The sequence below is a fragment of the Terrapene carolina genome, unplaced genomic scaffold (assembly GCF_002925995.2).
Source record: "Terrapene carolina triunguis isolate 2854851 unplaced genomic scaffold, T_m_triunguis-2.0 Scaffold113, whole genome shotgun sequence".
Lineage (NCBI taxonomy): Eukaryota > Metazoa > Chordata > Testudines > Emydidae > Terrapene > Terrapene triunguis.
This window is the reverse complement of record NW_020664464.1, coordinates 8,630,126-8,646,613: the sequence shown is the minus strand read 5'-3', so window position 1 is coordinate 8,646,613 and position 16,488 is coordinate 8,630,126.

The following is a 16,488-nucleotide window of genomic DNA, read 5'->3' as shown; positions in this document are numbered from 1 at the left end:
CCCAGCCCTGCTCCCCCTCCCTCCCTCCAAACCCCTCGGTCCCAGCCCTCCTGCACCCCCAACCTCTCATCCCCAGCCCCACCCCAAAGCCTGCACCCCCAGCCGCAACCCAACCCCCAATTTTGTGAGCATTGATGGCCCGCCATACAATTTCCATACCCAGATGTGGCCCTCGGGCCAAAAAGTTTGCCCACCCCTGCATTAAGGCAAAGGTGGGCCTTCAGTAAGGATTTAAAAGAGGAGAGGGCTTTGTGGACTTGCTCGGGAAGTCCATTCTGTGGACATGGGTTGGTGTGGAAGGACGATTATGGGGAAGCACCTTCTTTTACAAGGCACAAAGAGCATATAACAGCTCCTAATTTATTTTTACATGGTAACTCCAGAGTGGGTCATCTGAAAGTTGTGGCATGTACCTATTGCAGGAATCTTCAACAAAGCATTTTTGGGGTAACCTAGATATCCCTCGGAGAATACTACATATTCATAGAGCATAGCCCAAGAATCTAACAGCTTTTGCATAGTAGTATACAAGTTAAATACTTTACATTACAGGAAATGTACAGTACATGGTTGTTCAGTTTAGTTAGCAATAACACTTAGCTATTAAATACTTCTATAAATAGTTTGTTAGCGGCAGATTTTAGTAAGCAGTTAGAAGATAGAAATGGTCATGTAATAATTATGTTGAGCCACGTAGTACCCTCTTGGGCAAAAATCCACAAGACAGAGGGCAAGGAAACCTTGTGATGTTGCCTTCCAATGCTGCCTCCCTTAAGGAGTGAGTTAGGGGCCATGAAGGAGCAGGAGAAAATAAGAGGCAACAGCATCCAAACAGAGCCTGATCTGACAGCCGTCATATGAGAAGTCCCATTAAAGTCAGCTCTCACTGAAACAAGATCAGGGAGCCACAGAGCCCAAGAGTCCTTACGTAAATCTGCTTCCAAACCCCTAGATCCCAGAGACTCTGTACGGAATGCATAGCTCTCCTCAAAGCTCTGCAGACTTACAAGGTTTCTTCTGACAGCATGGCAATCCCTTGGCGACTCTCCTGTGACTGAGAGTCAGAAGGTCAGAAGTCAAAGAGAAACCTTTACTTTTCCCTCTATGTGAAAGAAGTGTGTGTATGTGTGTGCAGAGAGAAATTGGGAAAATCAGACATTATCCTTGACTTATTCTAAACATTTTAGGCCATTCTGGTTCTCTGGGTTTGCATGTGCAAGTGTGTATGTGTGTAAAATTTTCACTGAAATCAGTGAGAGCTGTGTTTGCTTCTATGAAATCAGAATATAGCCTTTATTTCTAGTAGTGGGACTGCACCAACAATCTTCTCAACCACATCCAGTGAACTGGATGGAGAACACTGACTTCTCATCTGCCTAGATTACATAGACATACTTTGAGCTCATGTGAACCAATAACCACATATAACTCCTCATAAGTCAATGGAGTAGCACATACTTACACAAGGGAGAGATCTCTTCCTATTAGGATTGAACACATGATAATAGTTTTTTTTTTTTTTTTTTTAAAGCATTCCCTGGTCATTAAAGAAAATATAATTTACTGGATTGAGCATCTCGGATGAGGAGAATTGGTAAACAACCAGTGTGTGGTTTAACAGCTGTCTTTCACAGGCCCTCATATTTTTAATAGTGGGAAGGGGCCATGCAGCGTCTTCTTTCATTTGCCTCCTTTTCAATCCCAGCACACACAAAAATATACCAGGCTAATGCTTTAATGATTAACTCTTCTGACTTTCATTTGAGGTAGATAAGAAGTGCCAGTGACAATGCCATTCATAGCCACAGGAGGAGCAGACCTTTAAAGAACCTTTATTTCCATCCCATCATCTCAAATTGTCTTGTTTACCCCCTGAATTCTGAGCAGGTACCATTACCACACTCAGTTGTCCACATCGCTCTTGTAAAGGGAAAATTAATTCTGAATTACTGGCTCTGTAACTGCCTACTTCTTCACATTATCTGTCAGGAAAATAAGCAGACAAAAGCTGGCTAAGTGGATTTCTGTTAGCTGCCATTCAAAAGGAAAGGGACAGGTGTTGAATGGGGCTTCTTTTTTCCAACTGCTAGTTAACAATACATATAGGAGAAGTTTAATTGCCTGCATCCACCTGCACCCTTGTCATTTCTTGGCTTTATTGATTTTAATGAAAATATTAAGTGCACTTTAGGAGCAGCAGCTAAGTGACATTTTGATTGAAATACACAGGGAAATGTATAATGGAAGCAGGCTATTACAGTTTTAATAGAATCTGAAAGAAGTAACATCCAGAACAGCATTTTTTCCCTGGCTGGTCTTATGCTTATAGCGAGTCCCAAAATGAGTAATTGGAAACTGAATAAATGTTTGGTTGTTGTTAAAGAAGACTTTCACCTTGATAAGCTCCTTTTTTTTATTGTTGAATGAAGTGGCCCAGGCTTATGGTGTATTTTCTTCCATTAGGTACCCTTCAGGTTGCCAGAGAGACAGTCAAGTGTTTATATGAATACTTTCCAAATCATGATGCACTATTGCTTAAGAGAAAATTTGGTTACATATGTCTCTGCTTTGCAATGTAAACAATGAATCTTTGAAGTAGCCTCGCTTCGGTTCCAGCAGAAGTCCGTGTGAATGGCTCAGAGTTTGCCTGAAACTTCAGTTTCTTTATTTCTAAGGATTTACACTATTGAGAGCAAGACAGCCAGCAATACAAAAATACTGATGTAAACCTCTGTTCCAGTAACAACATGTAATTCAAAGTATATTTACTGCTTTCATTTCAACATCTTATTCAAACTTCTTAATGGTTAGGGTTGGGATTTTCAAAGCAGCCTAAGGGAGTTAAGACCCCCAAATTCCACTGAATTGAAAGGTGTTTGGTGCCTAACACCCTTAGGCCCTTTTGAAAATCCGAGCCTAAATTTTGCAGATATAAATTTAGCATGAAGGAACCAATACACAAATCAGATCCATGCCCAAGTCCATGAAAAAAACATATCCCCCTTTGCAAACTAAACAGCTCCCATCCAGTTTTACATTGTTACTGGCAGATTCTGATACCCTTACTCAAACTGAGTGCTATTTATTTGCCTTGCCATAGGAGACCCAGTCTAAGATTCCACTATGCTAGGTGCTGTACCAAAGCAGAAGCCTCAAAAGGCTTACAATCTAAGTATAAAACAAGAGATTACAGATGAATATAGACAAGTGGGGAGCACAAGGAAACCGAGACAATATTGGTTAATATAGACTGCAGTCTCACCATACCAGCAGCCTTGCTGTTGTCAATTTTGTGTATGCATCATGGAAAAGGAGACTTCTAAGGAGAGTTTTGAAGGACAATAATGTTAATTATATGTAACTCTTCCATTTTGGGGGTAAAAGAATGAGTGTTGGCTATTCTTTCATCCTGAAAAAGAAACATATTCTCAGAATTATTTGCCAGCAGAACTGTTGTGTGGCAAAGACTTGACACATACATCTTACAGTTAGGAGGCATGAAAAAAATGGTTCTTGGTCTTTTTAATGACTGTAATATTATCTTAGTAATAAGATATGATTCTATCAGACAGCTGGTGTCTAATCTACTGTGCCTTAATCATGCAGGAATGGATTTGTGTGTGAAAAATGTGACATTAAATATCATGAGTTAACAATTAACACACTGCATATAATTGTTTCTTCAGTGCATAGCTTCAATGAGCACATTACTTGTTTTTGTAACAATAGTTTTAGCAAATGCCTCTTTTCCAGCTCTGAAAATACCAGCAGCTACAACAAGCAAATAAAAGCACTTTCATGTAAAAAACAAACAAATCAACCTAGAAGTGCCCCATGAATATTTCATAGCAGCCAAGACTTGTACAGTATTCTAACGTGTCTCTTTGTACTCTAGTAAGCACTGGGTTAGAGAACATCATATTTACTATACCAGTAAACATCAGTCATATACAAAGGGCTATATTTGAAATTGAAATGCAGGCTACAGTTGAACCCTAAAAAGTCTCTCTGCCTTTTGGGAAAGCACAAGAGACACTTAGGGCTTGACTTTACTCTGCCTGAAGTCTAAAGTAAAGTAGCTCTAAGGTATATTAAAGATAAAAAGGAGACCAATGATTGAAAGCAGGTTATTTTTTTCTGATAATTGCCTTAGATTAAAAGTTCACACAAATATTATCTATTATACTGTGTCTAAGAGTCACTCAATGCTTAAGTATATTGGAATTTCTAACTGGAATACTGCTTTTCAATATTGATCCCTGACTACAATTAGGCTAATATAGAGTTAAATTTGACAGTACGTATAAAAAATTTAGGATAAAATACATTACAAGGATGTTGTAATTGTCCCCTGAGCAAATCTTATGAACCCAGGAAATTCAGAATTATAGTTAATTTTAAAAGAAATCTAAAAAAGTTAGGGTATGGAGAGGCACAGTAAATGTACCCCCAACGACCTTAACTCTGCCCTGTCATGATGCCATGAAATAAAAATGCAATTATGATTAGCACATAATAGTGGCTCAGGTACCAGTTAGATTAAGCTGATTTTTAAAGACCCATTAGAATTTGATTTTTTCCTTATGGGGTTTAAATAAAATCAGAGGTTGACATTCACCCACTGTGCAACAAGCTAGCACAAGGGATATGCAACACTGATATCCTACTTAATGGGACTTATGTGGTTCATATATTCACAGATTTTAAGGCCAGAAGGGACCATTAGATCATCTAGTCTGACCTCCTGTATATCACAGGCTATTAAATTTCACCTAGTTACCCCTGAAATTAAACCAATAACTTGTATTTGGCTAAAGCATATCCCCCAGAAAGGCATCTAGTCTTGATTTTAAGGCAGCAAGCCCACAGGCCTTATATGGGCTCTCTGCATGGGAGAGTATTTCATCCAGAATGATACCCATTGTGATTACTCATGCATCCAATGAGCAGGATTTGCTTTGAACTAGTAATTTCTCTGTTTCAGTTTGCTTTTGGTTGGTGTTTTATATGCACCTTACTGGTAACAGAGAAAACTGAACTATTTTGTGGCTTTTGTCATGTTCCATCCTTCCAAGATTGCAAGTGGAAGAGAGCTCTGGGGGAGATTCAGCTCTGGCTCTAGAGGAACAAGCTTGGATTTCATTAGCAGTTGGTTGCTTTAATATTGTTTACATGTGAAGATGAGCTCCCTTCCCTCCACCCCCACAAATATTGCTAACACCAGCTTATGCAATAAGAAAAAATTATTCTTAGTCGTTAGTTTTCAATTCAGCCAAACAAATGAATTTTTAAGCCTCATTGTGTTCAATGAAACACAGCCACCCTGTGATTTTAGTTATGAAGAAATGCTTTTGGAAATCAATAAAACAGCATGTTTTCCCGAACACAACATCCTTTAAGTCAATAAAAGTATCAAATTATGTGATGTAAAAACATGGCATTTGGGTAGATTTCTGTAGAACTAAAGGCCAGTCTGTGGTTTGATTTATTTTGAGTCAATTTATGGGTAACACTTTTCACACTATCCCTGAAAGTGTTTTAATTTGATATGACTTTAACGAAGTACTGAATCAAGATCACAGCTGGATCAGAACTAATCCATCTGTCCCCAGTACATTTCTAATGACAGCATCATTCCCTCTGAAAACGTTATACCTCCCTTCCCTTGGAAAATACATACAATTAGTCTTGAGGATGAGAGCTTGAGGATACAGGATACACTGATTGCTGGAAGTAAAATTTAAATTATGAAATGAATTTACAGCATAAATCTCTCCTTTCCACTTTATAAGATTCATCATTCTGACTGTATTGGAGCATAAGCTTTCATGGGTGAATACCCACTTCGTCAGACCCATGCGTCCGACGAAGTGGGTATTCACCCACGAAAGCTTATGCTCCAATACGTCTGTTAGTCTATAAGGTGCCACAGGACTCTTCGTCGCTTTTTACAGATCCAGACTAACACGGCTACTTGATCATTCTGACTGTAACTGTGCTTTCTAAGTAGTGCCTCCTTGTGGCACGACTCACCCAACTGTGGGTCTGTGATGTTCAGCTGATGCCGCCTATCTAGTGTAGTAGTGCCTCAGCCCTCTGGATGGGCACACTTGAGTCCAACCCCTTCCAGGATATTAAAGCCTGTGAAAAATAAAGGCAAACTGTGAACTCAAAACTTTGCCTCCTGCTGCTGCTGGTGGGCCAGCAGCTATGTGAGCCGGTGGGACAATGCCTGGGTGGCTTTACCTCAAAGCGATTCTCTTTCATGGTGCCCCATGCAGAGCTGCTCAGGGTCTAGGTCCTGGGCCAAAGTAAGGGCTGCCTCCCCTTCCCCGTGGGCCCTGAAGGGCTTGAGGCAGTGGTGGGTAGGAATTGCTAGGGAGGACAGGCCCAATGGCCCAGGCAGTGCCCTGGTGGGGATTCCTGGCTGCCTTGGGCTGTGGGCCATGCCCATGAGAGGGGCTGCTTGCTGCCCTGTGTGACTTGAATTGGCGGCAGTAGCAACTGTTGACTATACACTTGGCTGACAGTGGCAGATTAGCCACTGGGCCAACGGGGCCCATGCCCAGGGGCCTTGGCCAATTGGGGGGCCACTGAAAAATGAGCATCCCCGCACCCTGACCCGCTCCATCTGGTGCTCCAGGGTGTGGCAGGAGCGCCAGGTGGGCAGAGCAGGGCAAGCCCCCGTGCCCCAACCCCACTCCCCGGCTGGAGCATGGGGGAGACTGCAGGCAGAAAGGGTGAGGAGGGGTCCCCACTGGCTCTGGCCCAGGTCCCCGTAACTCCCTAATCTACCCTTGCTGGCTGGCTTCCCCCCAGCCAAATTTTCCCCCAGGAGTGAGCCCAGTCTGCCCCCCCAACCTGTGGGGCAGAATTTATCTGGTGACTTTCCCTTGTTGTGCTAGTCTAGTTGGTTCTTACCCTGGTCCCATTGCTGCTCCAACAGGGCAGTGTGGTGGCTGGGTTGATCATCCTGATCTGGGACTAAGTGTGATGCTTCCTGGTATGGTCCTTGCTCCTGGTACAGAGCCCCTTTCTATTTGAGCATTCCTCTGTGCTTGTGTTCTCCCCCAATCGCCTGTGGGGCACTAGCCCTGCCTGCTGTGTAAACCTATGCATATCATAGAAACTGGCACTTTTGGAAGTGACAATGGCAACATCCAATCACCAGCATGCCTAGTGTTGATGCTGCTGGTCACTTTGTCCCTCTGAGATGTGCTCAGCAAGACTGATTTAATCAGACATGTATTGAGGGGTGTCAGTTTCCACTCCAAATACAGACTCAAGGTCCTTTCCTACTGCAGTGTAATGGGTGGAAGACTGATGAACTTTAGTTAGGGGTTTGTGCACCCACTTAATTACATAAGGGCAAACTTCCTTACTGTAGTTAGGCCCTTTGACTGCAGAGTCTGTATCATGTCTGTCCCACCCCACAGATGGGAAGTTTCCATTCCTACGCATACTGTGTTCACGAGAACTCAGTGGAAAGTTATGACCTCTCAAGGTCCCTTCCAGTCCTATGATTCTATGAACGTGGCTGTCAGTGCCTATAAATCCCATAGTCCCTAACAGTACTTAGGGTAGAGATTATAAAAGCTGCTTTTCCCCCTCGCCCCCCTTCCCAACAAAGAAAGAAAAAGAGTGGGGCTGTTTTCTCTTTATCTCTGCTCCTCTCCTGGAGTGCAGGAGTCTTTGTCTATGACAATGCAACCTTTCAAAGTCTAATGTACAATACAAGCTGAGAGAGGACAATCATCTGCTATTGGAAGGCAACACCTTGCTGAGTCCCACCCCTCCTAAAGGAAGTCAAGATAATGGGGGCATGAATCATCCAGTGAAAGCTGCTTGAAAAGCCCTGTGATATCCATGCATTGAGCAAACACTGGTATGAGCTGTAGTAAGGCACTTGTATGTGAGGCTGTGCAGAACTGATCTGGTTGTCAGCTTATTTTGGCTGGTATAATGCCTCAGCAGAGACATTCCCCTCCAGTGAACCCTTGCGTATAGAGCTAAAGTGACTCTGCTTGTTGAGTAAGGAGCCACCTCCATTCTAGAATCTCTGCCAGGCTGAAGCTATGGATAAACATGGTAGCCCTGATGTACCTCTATCCCTCAGAGCTCATCAGACTACTGAAGGCTAGTCTATACTAGAAGCGCTACATCAGCACAGCAGCCCTTCACAGAGAGGGATGACTCCACCCCACACGAGGAAGGGAAAGTTGGGTGAAATATGAGATAGAATAAGCCCTGGTGTTCTGCCCTTAAATCATTCCAGCAAGAGGGGAGCTAAGTGCATTCCATATTTCACATGGAATCCTTACTGTGACTAAGGCTTTCAAAGTACTCTCTTCTATCTAGAGATGTGTAAAAATTAACACTACCAAACAGCAATGTGCATGCAATATTCATTTCACTGCCAAGTGTGTGCCCGGGTTTAACAACAGCATGCCCAATGATCTCTCGATTGCAAGACAACAGTTTTGGAGCACACCAGAGGCCAAGTAAGTGCCAGAACAGATGCCAGCAGCCTTATGGCATCTTGGTTACTAAAAACAACATCTGTGGCTATGGAGCACTTGCATCGCTCATCTTTTTATCTTACACAACAGCATTTGAGGCATTTCAGGGAGGCTAAGGATCTACCCAGGGCTGATGTGTACCAGAACCCCAAATTTGGCAATTCGTGGTCTTGCTATAGATTCATAGAATCATAGGACTGGAAGGGACCTCAAGAGATCATCTAGTCCAGTCTTCTGCACTCATGGCAGGACTGAGGCTCAGTCAACCTATGCTACGCAACTCCAGCTATGTTATTCACATAGCTGGATGTGTCGTATCTTAGGTCGAGTTACCGCGGGGTTTTTTCAATCTTCCCTCATAGGTCATGTTTTCTAGACCTTTAATCATTTTTGTTGCTCTTCTCTGGACTTTCTCCAATTTGTCCTCATCTTTCCTGAAATGTGGCGTCCAGAACTGGACACAATACTCCAGTTGAGGCCTAATCAGTGCAGAGTAGAGCAGAATTACTTCTCGTGTCCTGCTTACAACACTCCTGCTAATACATCCCAGAATGATGTTCACTTTTTTTGCAACAGCGTTACACTGTTGACTCATATTTAGCCTATGGTCCATTATGATCCCCAGGTTCCTTTCCACAGTACTCCTTCCTAGGCAGTCATTTCCCATTTTGTATGTGTGAAACTGATTGATCCTTCCTAAGTGGAGGACTTTGCATTCGTCCTTATTGAATTTCATCAGACCATTTACTTCAGATCATTTCTCCAGTTTGTCCAGATCATTTTGAATTTTAATCCTATTCTCCAAGGAAATTGCAACCCCTCCCAGCTTGGTATCATCCACAAACTTTATACGTGTACTCTCTATGCCATTATCTAAATAATTGATGAAGATATTGAACAGAACTGGACCCAGAATTGATCCCTGCAGGACCCCGTTATGCCCTTCCAGCATGACTGTGAACCACTGCTAACTACTTTCTGGGAACGGTTTTCCAACCAGTTTTGCACCCACCTTATAAAGGCTCCATCTAGGTTGTATTTCCCCAGTTGGTTTATGAGAAGGTCATACGAGACAGTATCAAAAGCTTTACTAAAGTCAAGATATACCATGTCTACCGCTTCCTCCCATCCACAAGGCTTGTTACCCTGTCAAAGAAAGCTGTCAGGTTGGTTTGGCATGATTTGCTCTTGATAAATCCATGCTGACTGTTACTTATCACCTTATTATCATCTAGATGTTTGCAAATTGATTGCTTGATTATTTGCTCCATTATCTTTCTGGGTACAGAAGTTAAGCTGACTGGTCTGTAATTCCGTGGGTTGTCCTTATTTCCCTTTTTATAGATTGGCACTATATTTGCCCTTTTCCAGTCTTCTGGAATCTCTTCTGTCATCCATGACTTTTCAAAGATAATATATAGCTAATCAGTTATCTGGGGTGGCCTTTTACTGCAGGTCTGCAGGTAACATGTGGCTCAGTGGCCATCTGGCAAGGGTCCCCTATTCCTGCCTAGAGGACTGCACCTTCCTAACCAAATTACAGTTTGTGGGCGTGTTTAGGAAGGGACTGTCACTCTTGGGCTTGCCACTGGGAGAGGATGGCTCCCACTCATTCCATATAGGGATTTCAACAGCAGCTACCAAGTTGGGTCTGGGGGCATCAGAGTTCCAGGTTATAGGGTGCAGATGATCCTGGGCTTGTAAGTTCTACGTGTGGCTGTCTGAAAGGAAGCCAGTGCAGGTTGTGGGCCATAAGGCCCACAGGTTTTAACCATGTTTGCTTCCTTCCCCATGTCTATCATCTAGAATGTATCAGAGCATGCCTATGGCTGAGGATATATTTGTGGCACAACACTGTGCACTGGGCTTACCAGAGAGCATGTAGTTCAGCCAGGGGCTTACAGCTGGGCCTCGGGCTGGATGCAAATTTTTACTTGGCACACCAGATTGGGCATGTGCTGGCACCAGCTAATGCTTCTTTTGCATGGGCTGATGGCCTGTGAGGACACGCCAGACATCAGTGTTATCCACTTAGGGGAGAATGACCTGGGAACATTCTCCAGGTTGCAATGGCTTAGGAAAGCTGAGCAGGATGTTGGACTGCTGGTGGACATGTTTCCTGGTGTGGCGATAATATAGTTAGAGTCAGAGATACCAGCCTGTAGGGTTTGGTGGACTCTCAGGTGCTGACTTTTGTTTTTGCCGGTGGGTACTTTTGAAGAGGTGTGTGTGATTAGGGGAGGGGGTTCTCAGTTTTTGGGGAGGTTATTTTCAGCATATTTATACACCTCTTTCATATTTTAATTATTGAATATGTATCTGTCATTGGTATCTTAACAATGTTATCATTATTAAAATAGTAAAGTACTACATAATTACATTATCATGAATTACAGTATACTAAAATCATTGCACTCACCTACAAGCTGACTTCACTAACGTCCCAATTTAAAGATATTATGTCTCATTGGAGCTTTCTGGGTGAAACTGTCAGTAACACTATAGCTTGTGGGTGCTCAGTACTGGGTTTACAATGGTGCCAATGTGCTTGACAGCAGTGCTGGGTGGAGATTTAGGTCCCTTCTTGCCTCAGCCCCCAGAATGGGGAGGGATGCTAGCAAGCAAGTAGAGGTGCCCAGAGACCCTCCTACTGTGATGATTGGCTACCCCTGTGGTGTAAGCCCCCAAGAATTGGCAAAGGATCCTTGGGGTGCAAGTGATGTGCTGGGCTGTCCCCCGACAGGAAGCTTGGATGTAATTTGACTAATAAATTTGCGGCCTGGTTAAAACCCACACCATGCTTCATTGCCTTCTTCCACGCAGTGAGCACACCAGTGGGAAATTGCAGATGAAGTGCCTGCAGATCATGTCTCTGGCATGCAATGACAACCAGAAATGGACTGAGCCATTAAAAGATAAATCCAGTTGTGCCCTTGTCCTGGAAAAGGACCAACCCAGGGAAAATAACACATGTTGAACTATTCCTAGTTACGTAGGGAAACTTTGAAGAAAAGAAGTGACCTTGTACACACTGGTTCTGCTTGAGAAACTCTGTGTGTGTGAGGGAGAATTGAAGGTAAGAACATAAAAGATAGGTTGTCTGTTGCTATAGTCAGACCAAAGTGGCGCAATATAATGGGTTGTAATCATCATTACCCAGGCCCTACAAATGCTTGCTATCAGGGACAGGTTTGCATTAACAAGAAATGTGTGTTTCCCTTTAATGGGAATAGATTGCAGAGATGTTTCCATTTTTTCACTCTCTCTGAGACTCTTCCCCTTTTGTGTACATTACTTCAGGGCAGATAGTTTCCCCCCCCCCGCTTCCTCCCCCCACACACACACATTGGGAAGTAACTGAGCCCCATTCCTTTATATACAACTTGGCCGCACCCTTTACATGCAGGTTGGTCATCAAAGTTCACACTTTTCTCGCAGTCACAACATGCTTTAAATTAACTCCTTTGGGGCTTTCACAGTGAAGAGAGGATCCATCTACTTTAACTCTCAATGGAATCCTTTAGGCTGCTGCTATGTAAAAACAGACTCATTTGACACTGTAGAAACACAATGTCTGAAGGCTTAATTATTTGTTTTGAATGTAATGAGCCACAGAAGGGGGGTGGAGGAGTGAGGGGGCGGGGATTGGCATTTATTGTCTTGGGATGTAAAGCAAAAAGACACTTGATGGTTCAGGGACTCAGTTTAGTCTAAATAGAAGCCCTAGTGAATCAGGGCATGTCAGAGACTTCCATTGTGGCTGTCCTATCTCCTAGAGGTGTTCTGGTAGTCTGGTACAACCTTGGGGAGTGTAGCTTTTTGCATAACTTTGCACTGATGCTGGAGCAGATGTAAGAGCCAATCTTCTATGAGAATTCAAGATCCACATTATATCTCGTTCTGAGAGTCTTACAAGTAGTCTTGTTAGTTTGTCTGTAAATTACCTACCTGACCCCCTCACACAAATTATTAAATGGGGGGGGGAAATCACCCACCCCAAAGAGTGAAAACAATCTGAACAGAATATTACATTTGTACCAAACAAACAAACAAAAAAAGCAACAGCTAAAGATAAGTCAAACTTAATGTCTATCTTTGAACACCTGAGTATACTAGCTGCCAGTGCTTAGCTTGGTGGGGCCGGTATTATTCAAAAGTGCAATTCCACTCTGAAGAGTGACTGTATAACGCTGACATTAGAGGGGTCTAAATTTGTCTCTCAATGACTCCAGTTTAAATGTGCTCAGTTTACTCTGAAAATCAAGCTGTGTTCTTAGATATTGTTACCAGTAACGTAATCTAGCTCATAGTCTGCTCTCAGTTATGTCTGTGCTACCTCATTGTCTACCACATTTTTTCCTCTGTTAATGGAGTTGTACAGAAGTAACTGAGGACAAAATTTAGCTGTACAATGGAATCTTGGGTTTCAGTTCTTTGATGATGGGCTGACCACAATAGATTTGATCCCTCTCTTCCGTAGCTAAATGGACTCTGTTGTGCTAATAGGAGTAAAAACTTATTAATGACAGTAAGGTAAGCAGCAGACTCTGAATATACAGAGAGTGTGAATCTGGTACATAAGAAGTTGCTAAGGTCATCATTTTCCAGAATAGAAGCACACTTTAATATTTTTACTACTACAATTCAAGCTTCAGAAGAGATTAGAGGGCCTAGCAATCCCTATATCTCTGGAATGCAGAATTTATTAGCAAGGCCAACACTGTGTTTTTCAGGATCCTGTATACAGTGCTATGCGGTATCCATCCCAGCTTCCTCCCCAGAGTGACCCCTATCTCAGCTGCCTCCTGTCTTCTTGTGAAACCCACCTACTCACACACACAAACCAGATCTCACGTGAATTCAAAACAGACGAAGGTACTCAGTCTGAATAGTAGGGGTGATCTCCTGACCTAGAAGCATAGGGCTCACAAAGAGTAACAGAGGAGGAAACTGTCCAGTTGTAGGGCATGCTGATGGCAGGACCCAGAAGTGTGGAGCAAGGGTCAATCACTCCTGTTGCCTCTGCCCAAAAGAGATTTTTCTACAGTGTTTGAAATATCATTGTAGTACCCCCTGAGAATTGTCATCTGATGCCCTCATTCTCCTCTCTGGGCTGGGTTTGCCAGATGGACTGTCTCCCATTATGCACTATGGCCAGGGACAGTCATGATGGATGGCAAGAGTGGAGACAATGGTGCATCATGGAAGATGGCCAGGGAGCCAAATCCACAGAGGAGCGTGTGGGCATGAAGCACCTGTGAAGGACACGGAAAATGGCTGCAATATTTTATGAATGTTATATATTCCATCTACTAGTTTGATTGTGTTGCTGGCTTCCAGCAGAAGCTGTCTGGCATGTAGGGAATCCATAAGCTTCAGATAAGACAATTTGCCAATACTTAAAGGGACAATACATGTGACAATCCCTTTGAAGTTTACCTCTGACCATGCTGAGTTCAAAACCCTTGGCTTGGTACAGAGGAGGTGAGAATCCGGGAGGGAAAACTGAACTAAAGAATTTTGGATTAGTTAGAGTTCAGGAGAGAGAATCACAGGGAGTGCAGGGGGTGCAGACTGTCCCCCAAGTTCCAGAAGTAGGAGTTCTCCGTGATGAGCTAGGTCTACCTAAGCTTTAGGTAAGACAGATGTTTGTAGACTGTTTGGTTGAAAATGTTTGTCTTGTTATGTTTTGTTGCTGCTGTAGTTATTAAACAAAATACTGTGTTGTGAAAAGGCTGTTTTATGTCACTGTGGTCACTCACTGGTCACAGCTCCCAGAGGGGAAGCTTACAGGGCAACCAGATCCAGTCAGGCCTCCTGAGGAATCATGGTTGGTTAACAGGGGGCTGCACCCCTGGGACCTGGTCTAAAGAATAGGAAAATTGTGGGGTTCTGCTCCAAAAAGGTTGAAGGTTCAGGGACAGTCACCTGGTGGGTCTGCACTCAGAGAAACTGAAAGGATTCAAAGGTGCAGATAATGCTAAGCTGTGGCAGCATTCGAACTACAATTCCCATGAGGCACCATGGCAGCATTTCTGAATACAAATTTTTGGTTTTCACCTAACGTTTTTCAGTTTTCAATTTTTCACCAAAAAGTTGAAATTTTCAAGGAAAAATGTTCCACAGAAAATAGAAAAAAATCCAACTATTTCTATTTTCTATATTTAGTAGAAGTGATGGGTGAGCTCCCACAAATGAAACACTGAGTCCAGTAGGTGAACATGAATTTAAAGGGTTAAAACACCTCTCAGATTCTGAAAAGTTAGCCTTTAATATATGGGCTAGCTGTTCCATCCATTCTTCTTTGAAATGATCTTATTTTTAATCCTCCACCATGCGATATATCATATTGTTCAGTAGCCACTTAGCAAGATTGTTGAACTCTTTTCATATATGGTCTGTGCGGATGATGCAGCTCACATTTCTTTAGAAGTACCAAAAAAAAAGTAACCTTGAAGTGCTTCACAATGACCCAAGGTTCCTATGTATACTATAAATACTAGAAAGAGGTAGCAAGGGCAGCTCTCATTATTGTATAAAACTGGAATAAAGTTCTTCCCAATAGATTGCAGGAGGAGGCTGAAAGAAACCAGAATGCATTAGGCTTGACATTACAAGGGTAGGAGCATACTTCAAGTAGTCTAGGAACAGAATCTCTCAACTGGAGAGCTGCCTTTGTATTCCATTTCCTGCTCCCCACTGTCATTTACTGTAGGTGTGGGATAGTGGAACAAAACCATATCTACTCTACAATATATTGCTCCATACAACTGTATTCTATATAATCTTTCTATCTCTGTGTGTAAAAATAATATATGCATGTTATTATGTATTTTACTAGACACACCTATAGATAGAATACAGTAGCATGGAGCAATATACTGTATCACAGACAAATGCTTTCCCCTACTACCCCATATCTACAGTAATTGGCTTCAGGGAAAAGGACATGGATCTACATGATCAGATGAAATCAAGTAATGAATTTTTTTTTAAATTCTTTCTATTTTCAGCAATAAATTCCTGATTAAAATATATTGGGTATTAATTTTACTTTGCTTACACACAATTTTAAAATGAATTTGAAATATAGCCCACTGAAAAAAGAAAAAATAATTTCACACAACATTTTGAAACTGTGTTGTTTCACAGGGCTCCAAAGGGACTATGGTTTGCTTTTTCAGATTTTCTCTGAACTTTGTTTTCTTCAATTATTTTTTCTGTTTTCCAAAATTGAAAATTCTCATCTTTTGAAAGTGACAGGGAAAGGAAAGTAGGATTTCAGAGACTTTGCTGTTTTTCAGTTTTTTTATTTTGTTCTGTTTTATTTTTCCTTTCAAACAGGTTAAAGTGTTTGCTTCCGATTTCATCAAACAATGAAAATTCCAAAAGAAAATCAAGAAAATTTCACAACAATTTTGACAAAAGATCAACTTTTTAATTTGAAATAATTTGCCAGTTCTACACAGAAGGGTAAACTCAATGGACTTATTGTATAGTAAGGTCCAGTCTTCTCCCTTTTCCATTCCCTTCCTTCTTTTTTCTCTCTCTCTCTATTGTAAGTAGTCCCAGGGTAATGGGGACTGGGTGTCTGCTTCAAAATCCATTCAAATAAATGGGTCTCTTTCAATTGATTTCAATAGGTTTTGGATCAGGCCATGTGCTCAGTGGTGTTTGCAGGAACGGGCCCCAAATCAGCTGAAAACCCATTGTCAGAGTATGAGGACAATGGGTCTTTTCCTGCTCCTGCTCCACAAATCTGATTGATTTTTAGGGGATCAGGATTGAATACAAGAAGATAGACTGGTTCTCCACTGCCTTGCACCCAGGGCCGGCTCCAGGCACCAAGCACCCAAGCTGGTGCTTGGGGCGGCACCTGGAGGGGGGCGGCGCGGCGCTCTGGCCGCCGGGGGGAGAGCCGAGCCGAGCCCCAGCCGGGGCTCGCCGCCCTGCCCCCGGCGCTCTGGCC